This window comes from Ursus maritimus, unplaced genomic scaffold, assembly GCF_017311325.1.
Source record: "Ursus maritimus isolate PB19 unplaced genomic scaffold, ASM1731132v1 scaffold_5, whole genome shotgun sequence".
Lineage (NCBI taxonomy): Eukaryota > Metazoa > Chordata > Mammalia > Carnivora > Ursidae > Ursus > Ursus maritimus.
Genome location: NW_024426663.1, coordinates 79973512 through 79999201, shown reverse-complemented (window position 1 = coordinate 79999201; position 25690 = coordinate 79973512). Strand labels below are relative to the sequence as shown.

The 25690-nt window shown below is 42.5% G+C and overlaps 1 long non-coding RNA gene and 1 pseudogene across 1 annotated transcript in view; both read left to right on the top strand.

Annotated features, from left to right (window-relative positions):
• The window catches only part of LOC103656359, a 36138-nt gene extending 23240 nt beyond the window's left edge, over positions 1 to 12898 (top strand). The window contains exons 2-3 of the long non-coding RNA XR_566599.1: positions 8541 to 8626; positions 12645 to 12898. This is a non-coding gene — a long non-coding RNA (uncharacterized LOC103656359). The remainder of the gene's footprint in view (positions 1 to 8540; positions 8627 to 12644) is intronic.
• A 3164-nt stretch (positions 12899 to 16062) lies between these two features.
• On the top strand, positions 16063 to 18989 carry LOC121100808 (annotated as a pseudogene).
• The last annotated feature ends 6701 nt before the right edge of the window (positions 18990 to 25690 follow it).

Genomic DNA, 25690 nt, shown 5'->3' with positions numbered 1-25690 from the left:
AATCATTAGCCATCAGGGAAATTCAAATCAAAACCACACTAAGATACCACCTTATGCCAGTTAGAATGGCAAAAATTGACAAGGCAAGAAACAACAATTGCTGGAGAGGATGTGGAGAAAGGGGATCCCTCCTATATTGTTGGTGGGAATGCATGTTGGTACAGCCACTCTGGAAAACAGTGTGGAGGTCCCTTAAAAAGTTAAAAATTGAACTACCCTATGACCCAGCCATTGCAGTACTGGGTATTCACCCCAGAGATACAGACATAGTGAAGAGAAGGGCCATATGCACCCCAATGTTCATAGCAGCATTGTCCACAATAGCTAAATCATGGAAGGAGCCGAGATGCCCTTCAACAGATGACTGGATTAAGAAGATATGGTCTAACATAAGAACTAGGAAGATTGGTAGGGGAAGAAAGGGATAAAGAAAGGGGGGGTAATCAGAAGGGGGAATGAAGCATGAGAGAGTATGGACTCTGAGAAACAAACTGAGGGCTTCAGAGGGGAGGGGGGTGGGAGAATGGGATAGACTGGTGATGGGTAGTAAGGAGGGCACATATTGCATGGTGCACTGGGTGTTATACACAACTAATGAATCATCGAACTTTACATCAGATGCCAGGGATGTACTGTATGGTGACTAAGATAATATAATAAAAAAACATAAAAAAAAAGAAACTCTCTACAACTAACTTCTCTACGTCTGTTCCCATTACACAAATTTCACATTGTCGTATCCAATTCAGTCATTCCTTTGGAGAGATTAAAAAAAAACCCCTATAATAAATTTAGACTAAATGTAAAAAGAAAAAAGAAGATGTGGTCCATACATACAGTGGAATATTACTCAGCTATCAAAAAGAACGATTTCTCAACATTTGCTGCAACATGGACGGCACTGGAGGAGATAATACTAAGTGAAATAAGTCAAGCAGACAAAGACAATTATCATATGATTTCTCTCATCTATGGAACATAAGAACTAGGAAGATCGGTAGGAGAAGAAAGGGATAAAGGAAGGGGGGTAATCAGAAGTGGGAATGAAGCATGAGAGACTATGGACTATGAGGACAAACCGAGGGCTTCAGAGGGGAGGGGGGTGGGGGAATGGTGATGGGTAGTAAGGAGGACACGTATTGCATGGTGCACTGGGTGTTATACGCAACTAATGAATCATCGAACTTTACATCAAAAAATATAAATAAAAAAAATAAAAAAGAATTGGCAATGGGAAAATACCTGCAGAAATAATGGTACTGCAGTACTTCTGTGGCATATTCGCAAACCCTATGAATTTTTAACGAGGGAACAATGTCCACAATTACATTTGAAATGAGGTTTTCTTTGTAGGCACGCCTATGGTAAGTGGAGTATGAGGGGATTTTACTTTATATCAGTAAATGATACCAAGTGAAAAAAACATCATGATTTAATAGAAAATAAAAGCAAATTGTTGATTGTTCAAAAAAAAGGTAGGATGTTCTTTAACCTCCTTTTTTTTTTAAGCATATTCTTTAACCTCTTTGTATTTGAGTTCTTTCCAAATTTCCTCTTGTGATTGAGTTCCAGTTTCAAAGCACTGTGGTTGGAAAATATGCAGGGAATGGTCCCAATCTTTTGGTACCAGTTGAGACCTGATTTGTGAACCAGTACGTGATCTATTCTGGAGAGTGTTCCATGTGGAGTAGACAGGAATGTGTATTTTGTTGCTTCCGGATGGAAAATTCTGAATGTATCTGTGAAGTCCATCTGGTCAGTGTGTCATTCAAAGCCCTTTTTTCCTTGTTGATCTTCTGCTTAAATGATCTGGCCATTGCAGTGAGTGGGGTGTTAAAGTCCCCTACTATTATTTTATATCAATGTGTTTCTTTAATTTTGTTATTAATTTGCTTATATAATTGGCTGCTACTATGTTGGGGCATAAATATTTATAATTGTAAGATCTTTTAGTTGGACAGACCCTTTAAGTATGATATAGTGTCCTTCCTCATCTCTTATTATTGTCTTTGGTTTAAAGTCTAATTTGATATAAGGATTGCCACCCCGGCTTTCTTAGATGTCCATTAGCATGATAAATGGCTTTCCACCCCCTCACTTTCAATCTGGGGTGTCTTTGGGTCTAAAATGCGTCTCTTGGCTATGGACTATGAGAAACAAACTGAGGGATACAGAGGGGAGGGGGGTGGGGGAATGGGATAGACCGGTGATGGGTAGTAAGGAGGGCACGTATTGCATGGTGCACTGGGTGTTATACACAACTAATGAATCATCGAGCCTTACATCGAAAACCGGGGATGTACTGTATGGTGACTAACATAATATAATAAAAAATCATTATTAAAAAATAAATAAATAAATAAAATGCGTCTCTTGGGGGCAGCATTTGATGGGTCTTATTTTTTTTTATCCAATTTGATACCCTCTGTCTTTTGATTGGGGCATTTAGCCCATTTACATTCAGAGTAACTATTGAAAGATATGAATTTAATGCAATTGTATTACCTGTACAGTGACTGTTAATGTATATTGTATCTGTTCTTTTCTGGTCTATGTTACTTTTGGGCTCTCTCTTTGCTTAGAGGATCCCTTTTATTTTTTATTTTTTTATTTTTTATTTTATTTTTATTTTTATTTTTTAAAAGATTTTATTTATTTATTTGACAGAGATAGAGACAGCCAGTGAGAAAGGGAACACAAGCAGGGGGAGTGGGAGAGGAAGAAGCAGGCTCATAGTGGAGGAGCCTGACGTGGGGCTCGATCCCATAACGCCGGGATCACGCCCTGAGCCGAAGGCAGACGCTTAACTGCTGTGCCACTCAGGCGCCCCTAGAGGATCCCTTTTAATCTATCTTGTAGTGCTGATTTGGTGATCACAAATTCTTTTAGTTTCTTTTTGTCTTGGAAGCTTTTATTTTTTGATAATAATTTTTATTATGGTGTGTTATCACCATACAGTACACCCCAAGTTTTTGATGTAAAGTTCCATGATTCATTACTTGCATATAACACCCAGTGCACCATGCAATACGTGCCCTCCTTAATACCCATCACCAGCCTATTCCCCCCACCCCCCCACTGAAGCCCTCAGTTTGTTTCCCAGAGTCCATAGTCTCTCGTGGTTCATGGGAAGCTTTTAACCACTCCTTCTATTTTGAATTACCTCTTAGCTGGACAAACTATTCTTGGGTGCATATTTTTTTCATTTAGCACCCTGAATGTCATGCCAGTCCTCTCTGGCCTGCCAGGTCTCTGTGGATAGGTCCGCTGCCAATATAATGTTTCTACCCTTGTGGTTACCAACTTTTTGACCCAAGCTGCTTTCAAGATTTTCTCTTTGTCTCTGAGATTTGTAAGTTTCACTATTATATGTTGGGTTATTGATCTGTTTTTATTGATTTTGAGGGGAGTTCTCTGTGCCTTCCTGACTTGAAGGCCTGCTCCCTCCCCAGATTGGAAAGTTCTCACTTTTGCTCCAATATACCTTCTGCCCCCCCTCTTTTCCTCTTCTTCTGGGATCACAATTATTCTAATATTATTTTGCTTTATGGTATCACCTGTCTTTTGAATTCTCCTTTCGTGATCCAGTATTTATTTCTCTTTTTCTCCGCTCCTTTCCTCTCCATCATTTTTAAAAAGATTATTTATTTATTTATTTATTTATTTATTTATTTATTATTTATTTGCGAGATATATAGAGAGTGTGTGAGAGAGAGAGCATGAGCAGGGGACAGAGGGAGAGGGAGAGGGAGAAGCAGAGTCCCCACTTAGCAGGCAGCCTGATGCAGGGCTCGATCCCAGGACCCTGGGATCGTGACCTGAGCCAAATGCAGACATTTAACTGACTGAGCCATTCAGGTGCCCCTATTCTCCATCATTTTGTCTTCTTTATCACTAATTCTCTTTTCTGCCTCATTTATCCTACTAGTCAGAGCCTCCATTTTTGATTGCATCTCATTAATAGCCTTTTTGTTTTTGATGTGATTAGATTTTAGTTCTTTTATTTCTCCAGAAAGGGATTCCCTAGCATCTTCTATGCTTTTTTTCAAGCCCAGCTAGTATCTTTATAATTGTTAGTCTGAATTCTAGTTCCAACACCTTACTTATGGCCATACTGATTAAGTCCCTGGCAGTCAGTACTGTCTTTTGTTCTCTTTTTTGAGGTGTGTTTTTCCATGTTGTCTTTCTGTCCAGAGAAGAATAAATGAACATAAGGACAAAATAGTAAAATGGAAACAACAACCCCAGAGAAATATACACTAGACATATCAAATGAGACCCAAAACCAGGGAGAAAAAGAGAGAGAGAGAGAGAGAGAGAGAATATAATCAGACAGGTGAGCAGAATAGAGCAATACACTGGGTTCTGTGTGTAAAGCAGACTTTGCACTGGAGGAAAAGATTTCCTTAAGATGGTCTTTATTTCCTTGGCATCTAAATCAAGGGTGCATCATTACTTCAGCCAGCTGAAGCAGATAATGACATGGTCACCCAAGAATTGGATGTAGCTAGGAAGGCTGATGAATGCTTCATGACTGAACAAGTCATGAAGTCAGTCTCCAGTTCACTTTATGGAGTAGGTATAGATCCAGGGACTTCGTGATGGCCCTGTACTCCTCCATGGACATCACCATACTCTGGGCCATCTGCTAAAGAGATTAATCATCCATTCCAAAGAGCCAGCAGCAGGTGTTCAGACAGTACTCCAATTGACGTTCACCCTCAATGCCAAAGGTGTCCTGCAAACACTGTCTGACTATTCTCTTCTGCAGAGAGATTGCCTTGACAATAATGATCTTCTTACTGATGTGGACAGGTTTTTCAGGGAAACATGTCTCTTGATGTGAGAGAGGTCCTTGTTCAAGGAACCTAAGTTCAGGGAAGTCATGTAATCAAAGGTCAAAGCTAGAGTCCTGGAATATGATGGGTTCACATACCCACTTCTTCTGGAGGTTTCTTGGATAATCTTCCAGATAGTCTGCAGGAGTTGTTTGTCTCAGAGTGCATTTGTGCTAAGATCCCTGTTCAGCTTGTCTGATGATATAGAACCTTTTTCTAAGTATGGCTTTGGCAAGCTTTGTGAGATTCATGTGGAACCCTGTGGATACAGTGATGATGATGAGGTCATATCAGCTTACATCTCTTTCAGACAGTTCTACAGGTTTTGTGTGACTGCCACTGTGTGGGCACATCCCACAGTACCAAACTGGTCAAATAAGAAGAGTGGCAATTGTGGTGATCCTCACCATGCCAGTGGGAGCAAAGTCTCCTCCTCATGCCCAATTCCTTGCAATGCATTGACGAAGGAGGACATACGACTGCCAAAGTTCCCACTCACTGCAATGCTCACTGGGGCACTGGCTGCTGTCTCCAGGGTTCTTCTGACCACAAAGAGCACCTCCAACAGTGTACCTTCTTCCAAGGCCTTTGTGATGGTTATGACACCTGACATATATAAAAACCTCTAGTTCATATGATATTGCACAGCAGAGGTGAAGGATGTGGATAATAGGGTGTGTGGGCCAGCTACAACACACTGCTGAACAGTGCAGTATCCTGAAGAAGAAGAAGGAGGAACAGAGGAGATAGGAGTGTTTGGTGCACAAGGCAACAGAGGAATTTCTGCCTTAGCACCAAGCTCAGGGCATCAGATTCATACCCAAGCTGCTAACAGAGATATTTTGAGTACAGAGTGAGCAAAACCTTCATTCAGGAATATGTACACTTGTAAGGGTCAGAGGAGACCATTGAGGAATGCTCTGTAGCTGTGACGCTGGTGCTCAGTGCCAAAGCAGTTTATAGACGTGAGGGAATTTCTGCAGCAGAGCATCATGAGGGTCACTCAGCCAGGACTCAAGAAAACTCAGGTTCCTCCTTCACCCACCTGGTTGAGCAAGACAACACATGGGGGATACTTTCAGGGCAGTGGGGAGTTTGTCCCAGCTGTCCACATCCTCCAATGCTTAGGATCTATATGTCCTCACTTCATTTGTCTTTAGAGTCAAGAATAAACTATTTTGATTAATGTTGAAAAGTGCATTTTCCCACATCACTTGCCATCAGGGAAATACAAATCAAAACCACATTGAGATACCACCTTACACCAGTTAGAATGGCAAAAATTGACAAGGCAGGGAACAACAATTGCTGGAGAGGATGTGGAGAAAGGGGATCCCTCTTACATTGTTGGTGGGAATGCAAGTTGGTACAGCCACTCTGGAAAACAGTGTGGAGGTCCCTTAAAAACTTAAAAATAGAGCTACCCTATGATCCAGCAATTGCACTACTGGGTATTTACCCCAAAGATACGTAGTGAAGAGAAGGGCCATATGCACCCCAATGTTCATAGCAGCATTGTCCACAATAGCTAGATCGTGGAAGGAGCCAAGGTGCCCTTCAACAAATGACTCGATTAAGAAGATGTGGTCAATATATACAATGGAATGTTACTCAGCCATCAGAAAGAACGATTACCCAACATTTGGAGCAACATGGAAGGGACTGGAGGAGATTATGCTGAGTGAAATAAGTCAAGCAGAGAAACACAATTATCATATGGTTTCACTCATTTATGGAACATAAGAAATAGCAGGAAGATCGGTAAGAGAAGGAAGGGAAGAATGAAGGGGGGGGGTAAACAGAAGGGGTAATGAACCATGAGAGACTATGGACTCTGAGAAGCAAACTGAGGGCTTCAGAGGGGAGGGTAGTGGGGGATTGGGCTAGGCCAGTGATGGGTATTGAGGGCACATATTGCATGGTGCACTGGGTGTTATATGCAAATAATGAATCATGGAACACTACATCAAAAACTAATGATGTACTGGATGGTGACTAACATAATGTAAAAAGAAAAAAAAGAAAGAAGTTAAAAATAGAGATACCCTATGACCCAGCAATTTCACTACTGGGCATTTACCCCAAAGATACCGACGTGGTGAAAAGAAGGGGCACAATCATCCCAATGTTCATAGCAGCAATGTCCACAATAGCCAAACTGGAAGGAGCCAAGATGTCCTTCAATAGATGAAAGGATAAAGAAGATGTGGTTCATATACACAATTTAGTATTACTCATCCACCAGGAAGGATGAATACCTACCATTTAAATAAACATGGATAGAGCTGGAGGGGATTATGCTAAGTAAAATAAGTCAAGTACAGAAAGACAATTATCATATGGTTTCACTTACATGTGGCATATAAGGAATAGTGCAGAGGATCATAGGAAAAGGGAAGGAAAATTGAATGGGAAGAAATTGGAGAGGGAAAAAACCACAAGAGGCTCTTGTCACAGTGAAACAAACTGAGGGTTGCAGAAAGGGAGGTGGGTGGGGGGATGGGGTATCTCAGTGATGGGCATTAAGGAGGGCACCTGATGTAATGAGCACTGGGTGTTATACATAACTAATGAATCATTGAACATTATATCAAAAACTAAAGATGTACTGTATGTTGGCTAATTGAATTTAAATAAAACAGAGAAAAGTGCATTTTCTTTCCTCTCAGACAATTCTTCATAGAAAGTCACTTTTTAACATTAAGTGCATACCTAAGGAATGCCTGTCTTTTCAACTTGAACATCTAAGTCACAACAAACTTCCCAAATAATTTCCTACTGATTTTAAGCCAGCACTCATGTTTGTCAACGATTGTTTGTCATTGTGTCTGTTGTTATTATAAGGATTTAAGATATTCTGTGAATATAGCTTACTCCTGTAGGCTGAACCCTTCAGTGAGATTGCAAACATTTTTAGGACAGAATTAGAGAAGAGATTTGGCTGGAATTACCTCACGGATTCTCCTCCTACTTGCTACATGCAGTGCTTTTGTCTGGCATGCTTTCACAATCCCACAAGTTATGAGTGCCTACTTGGTAATAGATCTTAACAAAATCTACTACTTCTACACGCACGAATGCAAATTTTTAAAGTTCAGGACTGCCTCCTTGGTGAGGAGTTGCCCTGTGAGCCCCACGAGTCCCTTCTCTTCCATGAAAGGCTATCTGCCCAACCGACTTGTGGGGCCCTGTGAAGCTTCTGGAGACCCATCCTCACACCCACCTGCCATTTTTCTGCCCCAGAAGGTCCACTGTTTCCTTTGTAGTAACATTTAACACCCATCTATAGGACTTATCATGCAGCTTTATGCTCTCCTCCTTGGGGCAACCAGGCTCACTTCTTTTGCAGTGGGTCCAGCTTGCTTCATTTTTTCCCAGACTCCTCAGCCTGCAACTAGCCTCAAGGCCTGGACTCACCCTTCACATTGAGGGAATGGGCTAAGAGACCAGCTCTGCCCAAGGCAATGTGAACGTTTCACATTGAACACTGAGCCTCAGTATTCTTCCCTGTGAGGGGAAAGGGGGGGAGGGAGCCATGCTAACCACCTCATAGGATTCCAGTGAGGGTTTCATGGTATGACCCAGGCAAAATGCTCTTGTCAGAGCTCCTAGCAACTTCTCCCAGAATCCTGTCTGGTGTTATCAGCATCCTGAGGAAGACTTTCCTCTGGTTCTTCTTATTCCCTTCAACTCTTACCACAGGTCCTATGAAGGGTGACCTTGATGAGGCAGATGTCAGTGTTCCTTCTGACAAGTTACCCCTCACTGGGGAAGGGTCCAGCTCTCAGGTAAGGACAGTTCCCTCTGGGATAGTCCGAAACTGGTATCAACCCCAGGTTGCTCCAGAAAGAAGGAAGAGAGTTGTGTTGGGTTGGGGTATCTGAGGAGAGCATAGGGAGAAGGAGGGAAGAGGATCTGGAAAGGACAGTGCAATTTGAAGGTTTTACTGCTCTAGCACCTCTCCTGGTCAGAGTTCCATCATTTCTGGGTAAAGGAATTGGCAGACTCATAGGCCCAGCAGGAGACAACTCAGGGAGGGCTGATTTCAGCTTGTATTCCAAGAAATGACTCCAGTTCTCAAAAAAGGGGTGCACTGAGTTCACTTCTGTTCTAGAGGTCAAGGGCAATTCAGGATCTGCATGAACCCCACACTGGGTGTCACTGTGGCATCTACATGGACCCCAGCCACCTGGGGGTATGGGCTTGCCCTGAGGTCTCCCAACTGAGCCATATAATCTGATGTCAGCCCCCAGATCACTGAGAAGTCCCCAGTCAGCCCCGGTGAGGGTAGCCCCATAGATGGGTGAACACACTGTCCATAAATTATTGCCTGTGGTTTCCCGACATCCCCACCTCAAAGGTTCACTTGCTTCCACCTGCTTAGATCAGAGTGCAGATAGTACATCCACTGTGGAGTGTCCTTTCTAACCTCAGCTGTGACCCCACCTGGTGTCATTGCATAAACCAAACCAGTTTTGGGCCTGAGTCCCAGCACTGCTCACTACTGACTGGGTGACTCTGGGCAGCTGCTCAATCACTCAGTGATTGTCATGTCCTCATTCTCACATGAAAGCAGAAGGGAAAGCTTCCCCAGATGTTTGTAGACAGGAGAGAGACCCCAGGGAGGGGTCTTGTGGCTGTAACAGGGTGATAGAAAAGGTCTGCTTTACAAAGTGTCTGCCAAGATTGCAAATGTCTGTAACAAGGTATGCAATTGTTATGCAGTCAAGAGACTGTGAACATGGCATCACAACCCTTAATCCCACCCCTGTGTCAGAATAACACAGCTAAAGAATTGAGACGAAGAGAAGGCAAGCCTATGGCAAGGGATATGTTTTCCCTTTAGGACAACAATAAGGGTTGGACATGGTCTTCCTAGCTCAGAGGATCTCTGCAGAAAGAGGCTGGACTGCCCTTTTTTGTCTGTCACCAAACAGGTATGAGGCCAACAGGTCCTGACTGTGCCTCTCCCCAATATCCCAAGGGGAAGTCAGTGTGAGTGAGCCCCAGATGGCCCCTCCTACCTGAGAGACATTCACCACCCAAGGCCATGAGCTAGATTGCAACGTCCTACATATGTGTTACTTTCTTAGCTCCCTAGTTCCCCCCAGCTATGCCCCTCTGTGTAATGCAGGCGGTGGGAGGAGGAAGGAGGAGAGAAGCTGACTCTTTTCCTGTTACTGCCAACAGGTGTCTCAGTTGGAGGAGAGCCTGAGCCAGGGCAGAGTTAAATTCTGTGAGCCAGGAGATTGTTTATTAGACTAACTGGACTTCTCTCACCTGAGTGGATCCAGAAGACAGGATATTTCCTGAGCCATTCCATTCATCATTGACCAGGAAATGTCTGTTTTGTGTGTGTACCTTTCAGAGACCATACGGATCTCCCTGACTGCCCCTTCCAGTATGTTTTATGCCCTAAGGAGATCAAGTCTAGAGGCTTTGTCTTATCATCACAGTTCAATGTCCAATGGCAACCCAGAAGCTTAGTAAAATGTGTGGGGTAAAGAAAGGACCACACCCATTTATTCCATCTTAGCAACTGCTTATAGTTAGCAGTCTTGCAGCGGGTTTTCTAGACAAATACTGCGTGAAAACTGCTGGTCTACACTCTGGCCTGACAGCTCTAGACAAATTATTTTAAGGTTGTCCTCCTTCCCCTCACTCCTATCTTTGCTTTCTCACTCAGATCCCCAGCTCTAGTATAGTGTCAGATGGAGACCTAGCAGTCAGCTTCCTTTGTTGGAAGGGTGATCATGCAATCAGAAGGTATGAGATGAGAGGAGATGGCACACTCAAAAAAGACTGAATTTGGCTGCCTGCCTGGACCTTATGAATTCATCTGGGCCCAGGTCCAAACCATTTCAGATGTCTTGTCTAAGAGAGACTAGCCTGGAAAGAAGAACCCAAACCTAGAAAAGATTAATAAATTGTGCCCCCAAATGAAGTCTGCAGTTTCCGTATGAGTCTCTTGGGTTCCATAGTCTACTATGGATTCCTGGTCCCTGCGGGACCACCGATGAGGCTGGGTAAAATGTTGACATACAGAGGGAGAAGCTGTGCTGGTGTCTCTGTCTACTTGGTAAGGGCCCCGTGGTGATCTCACCCACTTGTCTTGAGGAAGGGTCTTGAGATCGTAGGGGACTCACCAGAGGGTCTGACTCTGGACTGTGAAATGTGCACTCAGGGCATCAGGCCTCAGCCCACCGAGCACTGTGGCTGCTCCTGACCAGAGGAGATGGAGCTGTGAGCTTGGTCTCAGCTGCAAAGCTCCCTGCGAATGGCCAGCATAGCAATCTGCAAAGCGCACATGTGCTGTTCATGTCCTCGGTCGTTTCCAGTAGTTGCACAATATTCGTGTTCATGGGTAGAAGTCTGTGCATGCCAGTCTCCCAGTATGTGATCGGTTTGGGGCTGGGCAGCAGGTAGATTCAAAGTTCAACTTGTTCTTCATAATCTTCCAAAATCCCACCCTCCCTGGCTCCTTCAGACTTCTCCAGTTTATTGTTCTCATCCCCTGTCCACAGGTTTGCAAACTGTGGCTGTGATATTACTCCCTCATGTTATCACTGAAACTTAAATTCCAACCTAAACCTATAAGGGTTTAAACAAACAAACAAACAAACAAACAAACAAACGGAGTTAGGCCTGAGGCACTTTTAATGAGTGCTAGTTTTATTGTGTGTACATGCCCCCAAATAGGTGTTATTCTCAGGATCTAGCTATCTATTTGTCTTCAAAAGGCAAAATTCTGCTCTGTGTAAAAGAAGCAATTGATTTCACTTTCCTGCCCATAGAGAGAATGTTACAATATGGTCATAAACCATACTGCCTGATTTCCTAATGGTGACTTAGGAGCAGCAAGTCTGACTCTGGACCCTGAGGCGGGCACAGTAGGGCATCAGGGCACCCAGTCCACTGGGTGCAGAAGACACTGCAGATCACAGCCAACCAAACAGGGGAGCAGCCCCAGAGTGATTCTCACTCACTGCTGGGGAGCAGCCCAGCCCTGGGGAGCCCCTGACTGGGACCTTTCTGTCACCTGATACAAAGAGCCCCATCACTGCCAGGGTACCGGAGTCTCAGAGGTATTTCCTACCTTCCTACTGAGAGCTGTACTTGGCTGTCTGCAAGTGCTCATCTTCATCCACAGCCAATTGTCAAGTTCATGTGTGAGCTTGCAGCTTTGCCTTGCAGTTGGTTCTACCTGGAATCTCAGTCTCTCTGTCTCCCGCCCCCTCCCTGAATGATTTCTCAGTCTTTCTCCCATCATAGCAGTGATTGTCTCTGTATGTAAGATAGAGAATGTTTCTCTGATGGCCCCAAAATATGGCAAGAAGGAGAGATTCAGGATCGAGTACACCCAGAAGAATATACACAGCAACAATCTGAAAGAACTGAGATATTTCTCCATTTTAAATCTTTTACTTACTCGTGTAATACAATGATCACCTACACGCTGAACAATCATCCCAAGAAATAGAACATCTCTAACGACTTCTACCTCCCTCTGTGTTCCTACACTCCAGTTCTGTCCACAGCCCTGGGTGACAATGTCATGCAGTGTGTGTTTATGATTCCTTTCTTTTATTTGTGGTGTTATCACTTACAGATGCATGCCTAAACAGTATATTATTCAGTTTTCTTGAAGCTTTATTTATTGGTATTCTACGGGTTTTTAATATTTAATCTCAACAGTACACTGAAAGATTAATTCCTCTCTATATAGCTGTGGTTCATTCCTTTCAACGCTGTGTGTCAACTTATTTATCCCTTCTCTGTTAATGCCTATCCTCTCCCTTTTCACAGTTACGAAGACTGCTGCTGGAAGCAGATGTCCTTATGTCTCCTGCACGTTTTCACAGAGTGACTTTTAGGGAATGTGTTAGGAGTGGAAATGCTGAGTCTTGCACTGAACGTACATATTTATAACATACAGTCATATTGTTTCTTCACTGTGTTGTATTGATTTACATTCCCAGCAGCCGTATTTCAGAGATTCTATCTATATTCTCATCAATACCCAGTTTTGTCCAAATTCTTAAATTTTCCAATAAAATATTATCAAATACTGCATAATTTTGCATTTGCCTCATTCATGCTTAATCTGAGACACTTTCTTTTTTCCACAAATATGTTTATTTCTTGAGAAAGTTCTGTGCATGTCTTTTGCTCACTTCCATAATGAATTGTCTGATCTTTTTTTTTTTTTTTAGTGATTTCTGGAATTTTTAAAATACGTCCTTTCAATTGATCCTTGGTTGACTACATTTTTGCAAATATGATCTCCAGATTCATGGGGATTTTGAAACTTTGTTTTGCACTTGCTTTCATGAGGAGAAGCTTTGCATTTTAATAGAGTCAAAGGTAACACATTGTCAGTCTGTTTTATACAGTTGTCATTTTGGTATCTTTATATGGGTGTCGTGTCCTTTAAGAAAGCTTTCCCTGAGAACAGCTATGTTCTCTCCTACAGTTTCCATTTGAAATTAAGGTCTTAAATCCACTGGGAGTTGATTATCATAAGTGATGAAAGCAGAAATTCAGTAAACCTCTGTCCATATGGAGAACTAGTTAGTCAGCTCCGTTTACTAGACAGTGTTTTCTATACCCACTGACATCCCACATACTTCTCCCAAGCAACAGAATTCCACACATGCCTGAATCCTATATAGGGCTGTGTGTCCCTTTCTGTGGGCCAGTTAGTCTACCCCTGTGCCAGCAACCAACTGTCTTAGATGTTATAGCATAGAAATAAATCTTATGTGATACAGCAAATCCTCCTATTTTCTTCTTCCAAAGAAACTTTGGTATTTTCCTCTTGATCTTCCACATAAGTCTTAGAAACCTGGCTCTTCCTCCCTCTCTGTGTCTCACCATCTGACTGTCTTGTCAAATTTCCTGAGTCTCTCCTTGTAGTTTAAGTTGTTCATGAGATGTGACTCTATGACCTGCTGGACATCCATGGCCAAGTATGACAACATGGCAGCCAGCAACAGGGCTCTTAAAAGTGAAAGAAACAGAAAGACACAGGAAAGTTATAGTCCCTCTGCTCTCTGATGGGAAATGCTTCTCTCATTCATTGCAAGGTTTGAAAACTTGCTCACAGTTATCTCTCTGTCCGCAGGGCTCTCACAGGAGTCTTGGCTAGATGACCTCACAGACATTATCAGAGATGTGCCTTGTATGGCCCCAGTGACTCTCTGCCCTCCCCTCACTCCCTGAGCCTCCTGAGGTCAAAACACCTGTTTGTTTGGTTTTTTTTTCCCCTGGAACTGCTCATTCTGTGGATAAAGGATGGTTTCACTTTCATGTTCTATAAATGTGGACCCTCAACTAAGCCTAGTCTTTGAGGTTGTTGTCCTTCCTGCTGTTTTTCATACTTTACCCAGGAAGGGCAGAGGCTGTATACCTCTTGCTGTGTGCCATAATCTCAGGAACACCCAGTGTCTGCATTTCCCAGGGAGGACAGGTCTGTGGTGTGTTCCTATGCCAGGAGTTCCAGGGATACTTTACTTGAGTCAGCAATTTCTGTTGTGTTAGTGGAAAAATTCATGATCTCTGACATCAGAAATCCTTTTCTCTCCAGAGCTGGTGAGTGAGCAAACTGTGCTCCTGCCATGATGGGATAGTACTGGCTTTGTGTTTGGAGGGTTGAGGTGTAATTTTGACTGGTAGAGAACTAAGATTTCATCCAGCTTCTCATGCCATCCTCTTTAGAGAAGAGAGCACCATAGTCTGAAAATGCTTCTTTTTTTTTCTTCTTCTTTTTTAAAATGAGAAAGTTGTAGAAAAATTTGGAATAAGTGGAATGTTTACTGAGTATCTCCAGTTGGAAACCATGCTATGTTGTCATGCTATCCATCCTTCCAGCCTGTAGAGCCATTTCAATACTCTGGGAGCTTTGATCATTGGTAGCAAGGCAAAATAAGTCTTTTGTTGGGCATATTTTTCATCTACTTAGACTATAACAAAATATAACAGATGGCTGGCTTAGGAATACAAATATATTACTCATAGTTCTAGATAACAGGAAAGTCCAGGTCAAGTCACTTGTCAAGTCAGTGTTTGGTGAGAGATCACGTCTGAGGTGGACATTTTTTCCTGTCACCTCACGTGGCAATAGGGGCAAGCTAGCTCTCTTGGTTCTCTTAAAGGGCACTAATTCATTCATAATGGCTCTTCCCTCCCAGCTAAGGCAACATCCACATGCCCACGTACTAATATCATAATTTAGAGCTGGCACTTCGTCTATGAAATTTGTGGAGGACAAAAACATTCAGTCCATAGCAGTTGTATAGATAAAATCTGTCTGTGGAGGTTCAATTGACTTACCACCCTCATCTTAGAATACAGCACTCTTCCCCCCACTTAAATATTCATTTCATTGTTCTTGAAGTATGAATGTCTCTTTTTGGGGGATTCTTCATTCAATGGGTAATATCATCTGCTTGGTTCCTTTGTTAGTAATTAGTTCAATAAAATCCTTAATGCATATTCATTTTATATTTATTTGAGAGTCATGATTTTCCCTCTTTTGAAAATTGTCCTTGCAGGACATGCAGGATGGGGAGAGCATGGAACACACTCCTCTTGGTAAAAGCACATTGGTAGCTTCTGAGACAAACTTATGGTATAAATATTTTTAAAATCACAGTTTCCTCACTCAGTGGATGGTAAGAGGCCCCATCAGTAAGGTAGTAATGACTTTCTTGAACTGCCATGATATAATCAGGTACCAATGTTTCAAACTGCAGAACTGACTCAGTAAAATTAGAGCTCTTATTTACTTCTTCTGTCGCTTCCTGCCACATGTTCTAAATCCCACCCAAATTCTCCCATTAGCTGAGGTAAACGGACATTAAGCTTGCATGGGGCAATTATTACCACAAGGACTATGTGCTCGGCTATTCCCTTTATGGAACACACATCCTGGTGGACTTTGCTCAGCCTCTAGGCTCTCCCACAAGACAAGTCCTGTCCCTATTTGCTGCAAGGGAATGGGAAGAGAGCTATGTCTACAGTTCTACTGTGTTCCCCAATGTGCTGGCCTGACTGATTTTTCCTACAGAATGGAAAGGCTTTGGACTCTGTATTGAGGTTTCAAGAAAGTGAAGATGGTCTGCATTAGTTTCTCATTGCTGAGTAGGAAATTAACACACACTTAGTGGGTTAACACAACAACATATATTTATTTACTTCAAGGTCTAGAAGGGAGGTGTGCAAAATGAATCTTAAAAGAGGTAAAATCAGGGTATCAGTGCAGATGGTTCCTTCAGGAAGCTCCAGGAGACAATCCATTTCTTTGTTTTCTCCTTTTAGAAGGTGTCTGAATTCCGTAGTTTGTGGTCCTTCGTACATCTTACATCTTTCTGGATTTTCACTCCAAACTCTGTTTCCAACATCTCATCTCCTTTTCTGTGTCCTGCCTTGCCTCCTTCGTATGAGTTCCCCTGTGACTATCTCATCACATTAATCAGTAAGGCAGGGGGATCCTCTCTTCAGAAAACCTTGCTAGAATTCAAGCAACCCATTAAGAGGCCAATCTACAAGATGTGGCTAACATAACTCAGGATGTCACTTGTGGAAGCAGAGAACACTCCTCTGCATATGGCTGTGTTTGGGGAATCTGGAACTGGGAAGTCCAGTTTCATCAATGCCCTGTGAGGTCATACTCATGAAGAGGAGCATTCTGCTACTGTTGGAGTTTTGGAGACCACCATGAAGAAACACCCCTGTGAACATCCAAAAGCTCCCAATGTGACCTTCAGAGACCTGGAACTGGAACCCCCAATTTCTTTCTACACACATATCTGGAAATGGTGGCGTTTGCTAACTATTACTCCTTTATTATCATTTCCTCCTTATGTTTTAATTTTAATGGTGGTTAGCTGGCCCCCAAAATTAGAAACCTAGGCAAGAAATTCCACTTGTTAGACTCAAGGTGGACAATGATTTATATAATGAAGGGAAAAACAACCATGTCCTTCAAAAAGGACAGAGTTCTTCAGTAGATATGAGACAATTCCCTGGCTACTCTCAGCAACATGGGAGTGCCTGAGCCATGCATTTCCTTGGCCTCCAACTTTGACATAAATGACTTTGATTTCCCAAGCCTGGAGAAGGATCCCCCTGCCCATAAGCTCTACACCTTGTACTGCTTTTGCCCAATTTGTCTGATGCTTCCACTGGGATGAAGGGAGGTTTCCTCATCTGAAAAGATCTGGCTGGATGCCCTGAAATCACTGGCTTCCACTTTCCTCCCCTTAATGGCCTGCTTCTGCGACTTTGATTTGCCCTAGTAGAAGTACTTGAATCTTTATGAGAGCCATTTTAACTTGGATGTGAAGTCAGACAAAGGGATTGCCAGGAAGAAGACATGTCTGTGGAGAAGATCAAAAGTTTCACCAGTCCTTGAATCTGTGGTTACTTCTGAAGAATGACTGCGTAACAGCTGAGGTCATGAAGTGTGCTGAAGGGCATTGCTTGATGAATGGAAGCTTCCCATCCACTCTCTCCCAGTTTTTGAAGATCTACTTTCTACATTTGAAATATACTTGAATTCATGAATACAGTGGCCAGCGATGCTAAAATTCTCTTGCATAAGACTTTAGAGAGACAATGGCATGGCAATCTGAGAAAAGTGAAGAAGTGTTACTTCTCTACACAACGAAGATTACCAATTGGCAGTATGGTGAGATTGTTATGGTCAAAGGCTTTGACTTACAATCCAGTTGTCTTCATTCATTCACTTTCTCACCTGTTCATTCGGCATTAATTGAATCGTCGCAATATGTGAAAATCTAGAGCTCCTTTGGCAGTCCTCAGCCATTGCCTGAGTACTTTCCAAACGAGCACCAGGGATACTGCAGTGAATAAAAGGAACCAAGTCCCTGCCCACATGAGCCTCCCTATTAGGGGAGAAATACAAGAAATAGTGGAGAAATGAAAAGGTGACATGGAGTCTGGGGGTGGTGGTCCTATGAAGAAGAATAAAGAAGTGTAAGCAGAAAGGGAGGATATTTCAAATTATTGGTCAAGGAAGGCCTCTCTGAAGACTTGACAGTTGAGCAGAAATATAAAATATGCATATATGTAGGATTAGTGTTGCTGGTGGAGGGAACAGAAAATGCCAAGGTCTTGAAATTGCAAGGAGCTTGCCATATCCATTGATTACCCGGGGGGATCCTGGGGTGCAGTATGCAGTAGTGTGCACAGTAGGAAAATGGTAGGAAAGGAAGGCTTACAAGTAATCAGGGATGAGGTGATGTAGAACACTGGATGGCATGGTATTTGCTTTAGAAGTTATTCTAACTATGATGGAAACCACTGAAGGGAGGCTTTGGAAGGAGTTTGGCAGATAGATGATCGTGGGGCCTGATGGGGCAGGCCTAGGGAACTTAAATATGCTTATTTAGCTGTTCAGTGAAAGAAGGCAGTGGTTTGGTCAAGTGAGAGACACAGAGGGTGTGAAAAGAGACTGGACTCAGGATATACTTTGAATATAGCCCTGCCAGGTCGTTGATGTGCTGGAGGAAGATATCGAAGGGAGGATATAAGAATCACATGCTGGATTTCTCCTGAGCATCTGAGTGAAGCGAAGTGCCTATCAAAGTGATGGGGAAGACTCTAGGAGAGCAGCCCTGAGGGTCAGGGTGAAGCAGAGGTGTCAAGAATCAAGAGCTCAGTAATAGAACTATGAGACTTGAGGTGTTTGAACTCAGAGAGGAGATGCCTTGTGGACAGGTGCATATTTGTCTCAGGGTGAACAGCATGGCTGTGCAGCTTTCAAGCTTTCCGACCTATGGCATATCACTCAAAAGCATTTCCCTTTATTCTCAAAACGGGGATTGACTCACTCAGAGACCTTGTGGGGATACAAAGTCCTAAGGCAATTTAACATTTACATAAAAGAAGTATGGGACAGTGAAAGTGCTCCATGGAGACACTGGAATTATTAGGAGGCACAACACAGGTAAATTAACTTGGGAGAGAGAAATTTGTCATCACAAACCTTCTATCCAAGGAACATCTGGGTTGATTTGTTTACCACCCCACCACCCCAAATTTGTGTCCACTTTTCCAGTAACGTTCTTGACAAGAACTTTCTTTCTCAACTGAATTGCCTTAGCAAGTTGCAAAAAGTTGTTTAATCATATGTAGGTCAATTTCTGTCATCTCTATTCTGTTCCGTTGTTGTGTGCATCTATTCTTTCTTCAGTACCACAATGTTCCAATTATGCTGATTTTCTAGGAAATCTTAGAATGGGGTAAGAATAGGGTGTGAATGAACCATGAGAGACCATGGGCTCTGGGAAACAAACTGAGGGTGTCAGAGGGGTGGGGGTGGGGGAATAGGATAGGCTGGTGATGGGTATTAAGGAGGGCACATATTGCATGGTGCACTGGGTGTTACATGCAAGTAACGAATCATGGAACTTTACATCAAAAACTAATGGTGTACTGTATGGTGACTAACATAATATAATAAAAAATATTAAAGAAAAAGAATAGGGTGTGAGCCTTCAAACTTTATTCTTTTTATTTTCATAATTGCTTTTTCTCTTACGTTTCCATTGTTTTTCCTAGATATTTTTGGAAAGAGCTTGTCCGTACGTAGGAACAAAGCTTTTGGGATTTTGATTGGGATTGTTTAGAATCTATAGATCTAATTGGGAAAAACTGATCTCATCACATTAGTGATGCTTTCAATCTATGAACACAGTTTGTATTTTCTTGTATTTGAAACATCTTTTATTTCTTTTTTTTTTCAAGGTACATATGATGTTTTTATTTTTTATTGAAAAAATACATATTGTATCATTATTTAAAAAAATTTTTTTTGACTTGAATCTTGGGCAAAAAGAATTGCTTATTATTGTGGGTTTCTGTTGTTTTTTAAGTAGGTTCCATGCCCATCATGGAGCCCAGTGAGGAGCTTGAACTCAAACCCTGAGATCAAGAGTTGGATGCTTAACTGACTGAGCCATCCAGGCAGCCCTATTATTGTTTTAAAGTACATTTAAATTCTAAAGATTTTTCTTTTAGGCTTTTAATTCTATATAGTGTACATAAACAGATACAGCACCTGGAGTTAGAAGAGCTTTGAATGCTGTCGTTTTTGTGCTCAGGTAGCCTCTATTGTCAGTTTCTTTGAAAAGGCCCGATTTTGTTCTTATGGCAAGAGGGACAGGAAGTTCTCTTTAGCTGCCAGAAGAAACTAAGCAAAAGCACAATTATATTTGCCTTTCTTTTTATTAAGGTAAAATATAAATAGCATAGAGTTTACCATATTAACCATTTTTAAGTCTACAATTCTGTGGCGTTAAATACGTTCACATTGTTGTACTAGCATTTCTACCTTCCATTTCCAGAACTTTTTTCTCTTCCCCAACTGAGACTCCATACCCATTAAGCACTAACTTCACACTCCCCTCTCCCCCCAGCTCCTGGCAACCACCATTCTACTTTCTGTCATTCCCACCAACAATGTAGGAGGGATCCCCTTTCTCCACATCCTCTCCAACATTTGTTGTTTCTTGCCTTGTCTATTTTTGCCATTCTAACTGGCGTAAGGTGGTATCTCAGTGTGGTTTTGATTTGAATTTCCTTGATGGCTAATGATTTTGAACATTTTTTCATGTGTCTGTTAGCCATTTGTATGTCTTCATTGGAAAAGTGTCTGTTCATATCTTCTGCCCATTTTTTGATTTGTTTATTTGTTTCTCGTGTATTGAGTTTGAGAAGTTCTTTGTAGATCTTGGATACCAGTCCTTTATCTGTAGTGTCATTTGCAAATATCTTCTCCCATTCCGTGGGCTGCCTCTTAGTTTTTCTGACTGTTTCCTTGGCTGTGCAGAAACTTTTAATCTTGATGAAGTCCCATAAATTCATTTTATCTTTTGTGAAACATCTTTTATTTCTTACATCAGATTTTGTAGTTTTCAGTGTATAGCTCCTGCTCATATTTTGTTGTTTATACCTAAGTATTTCGTTTAGTTTGCTTTAGTGTAGTTTTATTGAAAAAAATTCAAATTTTAATTTTTGATTACCAGAATACAGGACTACTTTTGTAAAGTGGCCTTGCGTTTTGTGACATTTCCACCAACTTATTTGTTTAGGAGCTTTTTATGGATTTGTTGGGATTTTTTAATGAAAAAATTATGTCTCCTTTGACCAGAGGTAGTTCTGTTTCTTCCTTTCCAGTAAGTATACCTTTCTTTTATTCTTATTTCACAAAGTGGGACTTCAAGTAGCATATAGTATAGATTGGTGAGAGAGGATATTCTTGTCTTGTTCTTGTTGCTAGGAGAAAGCAGTTAGTCTTTTAATAGCATGACTAAGAAAGATATTAGCTGTAGGGTTTTTGTTAGTTCATTTGTTAAAATGAATGGTGTTCATTAGGTTAAGGAAGTTCTATTCTTAGCTTACTGAAAGTTTTTTTTTTTTTAAAGATTTATTTATTTTTAGAGAAAGAGTGTGTGTGTGTGTGTGTGTGGGAGGGGATAGTGGGAGAGGGAGAGAAACAGACTCCCCGCTGAGAGGTGACCACCCCCCCCCCCCCCCGCCCATGAGGGCTTGATCCCAGGACACAGAGATCATGACCTGAACCCAAATCAAGAGCCAGACTCTCAACCAACTGAGCCACCCAGGCACCCCTGAAAGTTTTTTTTTTAAATAGTAAATGGTTGTTAAGTATTATTGAAATGTTTTTCTGCATCTATTGAGTTGTTACAGGTTATTTCTTATTGCATCTGTTAATCCTGTGTATTAGAGTGATTGATTTTTTCCACTGTTCGAAGAGCTTTGCATTCCTGGAGAGAATCTCACTTGGTTGTGATGTATCCTCCTTGTTACATAGTGCTGTAGTTGCATTGCCAAGTTTTATGAATACTGCTGTGCTTATATCGATAGGGATTGCTTCTTTAGTCTTCTGTTGTAGTTTTGTTTTATAGTCTTTGATTTGGCATTGGGGTGTACTGGCCTCATGAAATGAGTTGGAAGGTGTGCCTTCCTCTTCTGGAAGACCTTTGTAGAATTAGTATTATTTCTTCTTTAAATGTTTGGTAGAATTTACTAGTAAAAATATAGACCTGGAATTTTTTCTTCTTTTTCCCTTCCTCCTTTCCTTCTTTCATTCCTTCCTTCCATCCTTCCTTCCTTCTCTCTTCTGTTTTGGAAAAATTTAAATTAATAGATGCAGGACTGTTAACTGTCTCTTTTGCTTGTCAGTTTTGGTAGTTTGTGTCTTTAAAAAGGATTTAGTCCATTTTGTGAAAGTTGTTCAATTTGTGAGCACAGAGCTCTTAGTATTCCTTATTATTCCTTTTAATGTCCATGGGAACAGTACTGATCTCCCATGTTTCATTTATTATGTTGATAATTTTTGTCTTCTCTCTTTGTTTTGCTCAGTCTGACTAGAAGTTTATCAAATTCATTGATCATTTTAAGCAGTTGACCTTCTCATGTTGATTTGTAAATTTTGATACAGTAATATTAACTCATTGTGTTATATTACTTTCCAGTATACAATATAGTGATACAACAGTTCCATACATTTCTAGTGATCATCACAAGTGCATTCCTTAATCCCCATCACCTATTTGACTTCTCTCCTGATCTAGCTGCTTGGCGTGCATTAGCTGCAGTGGTGGGGGCCTCGTGGGGGCCAGTGGTGGAAATGAGGGGGGCAGCTGTGGCTGAGCATGCAGAGGCTGGGTATCGAGTGAGACAGCCTCTTGGGGTGCACAGCAGCTAGAGAGGGCACACGTAGCCTATCTAAATTTGCACTGAGCTGCCACTCCTAGACCAGTTCCCCCAAGATCAATGGTTGTTGAGGGCACAGTTGCGTTAGTGGCACCAGCCAGGGATTGATTCAGTGTTTGGCAGCGGCAGTGGCCAGGAGCACACCACATGTGTGCATCGTGTAGGTGGGGTGCATGTGGCATTAGCAATGTTTGCACTAGGCTTCGCGGTGCACACTGGCAGCAGGTCAGGTAGCCAGTGTCTGCACAGCATCTCTCCAGCAGGTGGCTCTGTGCCTATGCTGAGGGCCAGGGGACAAAAATGGCACTTGTCCACTCCTTTATTCCTGGAGAAGTCCCCCAACAGTCTCTAAAATCCTGATAAACACATCTCCCTTCTGTTTACCCCAGACATTGTGCAAACTGTGGATTCTGTGTTGCCTCTCTGCTGGCTGTTGTCTCTTTAAAGGTAGGGACCCATCTTTCACTTGCCCTCCTGGCTTACCCAGTGTTGAGTCAGTTGAGTTTTAAAGTAGCAGCTCAGAAGGGGGAATGAAGCATGAGAGACTATGGACTATGAGAAACAAACTGAGGTCCTCAGAGGGGCGGGGGGTGGGGGAATGGGATAGACTGGTGATGGGTAGTAAGGAGGGCACGTATTGCATGGTGCACTGGGTGTTATACGCAACTAATGGATCATCGAACTTTACATTGGAAACCGGGGATGTACTGTATGGTGACTAACATAATATAATAAAAAAAATTAAAATAAATAAAATAAAATAAAATAAAATAAAACGTAGCAGCTCCCAAGTCCTGCTGGTTGTACAAACTTATGGAATCCAGTCCCTCTGGATTTCAAGGCCACATATTATGGGGGTTTGTTTTCCCTTGTGTGGGCTCCCTGGAGTTTCCCCTCTCTGCTCTGGCACAATAGACTCTCCATAGTTAATCATATAGAGGTGGCCACATCCAAAATAGAAGGAAGGGCAGAGATGCAGTCAAGAATAAAATTCCCAGTGATACTAACCACAAACCTGAAGGACACCATGAACATAGAGAAGGAAGAGGAATAGACCCCACACCAGGCACCCCAACATGGGGGCCCTGCACGGGGAAGACGAGTCCCCACAACATTTGCTTTGAAGCCAATGGGGCTTAAGGTCAGGAGTTTTTATAATCAGTGGTGCTTAACACCAGGTACTTGAAAAATCAACAGACTCAGCTCTGGGTGAGCCAGAGGGCCATTGGAAACTGACCCCAGACTTTTAAGAAACAGCATAAACAAACAACCTGGGGTAACTGGGTGATGGGCGTTAAGTGCGGCACATGATGTGATGAGCACTGGGTGTTATATGCAGCTAATGAATCATTGAACACTACACCAAATTCTAATGATGTGCTATATGTTGGTTAGTTGAAATTAAATAAAAACAAAAAAACCCCCAAACAACCCTGTTGAGAAACAGAGGTCTCTAAAGCCCCTGGGGTATACAGGAAGGAGATTCATTTACTAATATCAGAATGTGCACTGGAAGGACAGGCATCTTTAGGAGGCTTCTCCAAGAACAAACAAGCTGGTGAGTGCCGTTTCTCTCCCCACCCCATCCTAGTTACCAGAACACCTGAAGGAACCAGCATGAACAATTTTCACAGAGCTTGCTAACACTATGTGACCCATCCCCACATTCTCCAGTGTACCCTCCCTATCCAACATGTCCCATTTGTGCAGGAGTCCCTCCAAAGCATCTCCGGACAGGTCTCATCCTTCACGTAGCCCTGGTAGGGACCAGAGAACAGCACTTACCTTAACACTGTGCACCTCACCTCCATGTATTCTAGTGGACTTGCCTCAATCAATCCACCCCACTCTGCAGGAGTCCCTCTAAAGCAGTTCCTGTTGAATCTCATTCTGCAAGCTGCCCCAACAGTGCACTGCTCCACTCCAGAGTGACTTTAACTCCATGGAGAAGGGACGATAACCACACATACAAGTTCAAATACAGCCCTGGCAGTGGGCTGGGGACAGACATCTGATCTGCCTTCCAGTCCAGCCCACTAAGAAAAACCTCACTGGGGGCAGCGTAAGGGGAAAGCCCTGTATTGGGGGGGCTACCTCAACCCTAAGGCAGACTGGGGGCAGACATCTGGTCTGACCGCAGCCACAGAGAACAACTAAAGCATCAGGGGACAACATATGGAGAATGCCCCTGGTGTTTGGTGTGACAATAGTCCTGGTTCTCTTCAAGGTTGTCTCCACTGGCCCAGTAGGGGCAGCCCCTTCTTCATATTGCCCCACTCCCCGCAGGGCATTAATGAAGCTGGACTTCCCTGTCCCAGACTCCCCGGTCACAGCAATGTTCAGAGGGGCATTGTCAATGTCTCTCAATGCTTTACCAATTGTAGAAACCACTCTCTGAAGGTTCTCTGTCTCCAGGTGTGATTGAATCTCCTTGATGGTTTCCTGAGAGACAATTTTGCTTTCTAGCTTGAATTCCTTAAAAAACTTGTCAAAGCTGGAGGCCAAACCACCACCCTCTATATGAGAGGGTGTGGAAGAGGAGGACTGGCCCATGGGTCAAGCAGTAGAGGGCACTATGGGGAGGAGAGAAGAGGGAAGGAAAAAGAGTTATTACAACAAGGGGTGGTCTGGGCTGTGCTGTTAGGGACAGGTATAAGATCCATCCTGGCTGCAACATTGTATCCAGGAGCCTTTCTCTTTCTGTCTAGGCATTGTATGGACTTCTGACCTGGATGTAAAGTTTGCCCTTGCTCAGGCTCTTCCCTTTCCTTGGAAAGCCCTTCTTCTTTAAGATAGTCTTTATTCTTCCAGACTAATTTCTAAGCCTGATTCTTCTACCCAAACTTTCTTGCCCACGTTATTCTTTATTTATCTTGCTTTAATTTTTATTTATTTGTAATGTTTCTGAAAATAATACTTCTTCATGGTGGCAAATCTAAGAAGACAGTACCAGAATTTATCCCCACACCCCATCCCACCTGTGGTGTGAGACCCTCCAGAAAGTCCACTTCTGATAACCTCCAACCTCATGTCATAGACTTTGGTTCTCATATGGGGCAGCTAAATAAGGATGAATGGCTCCCTTCCTT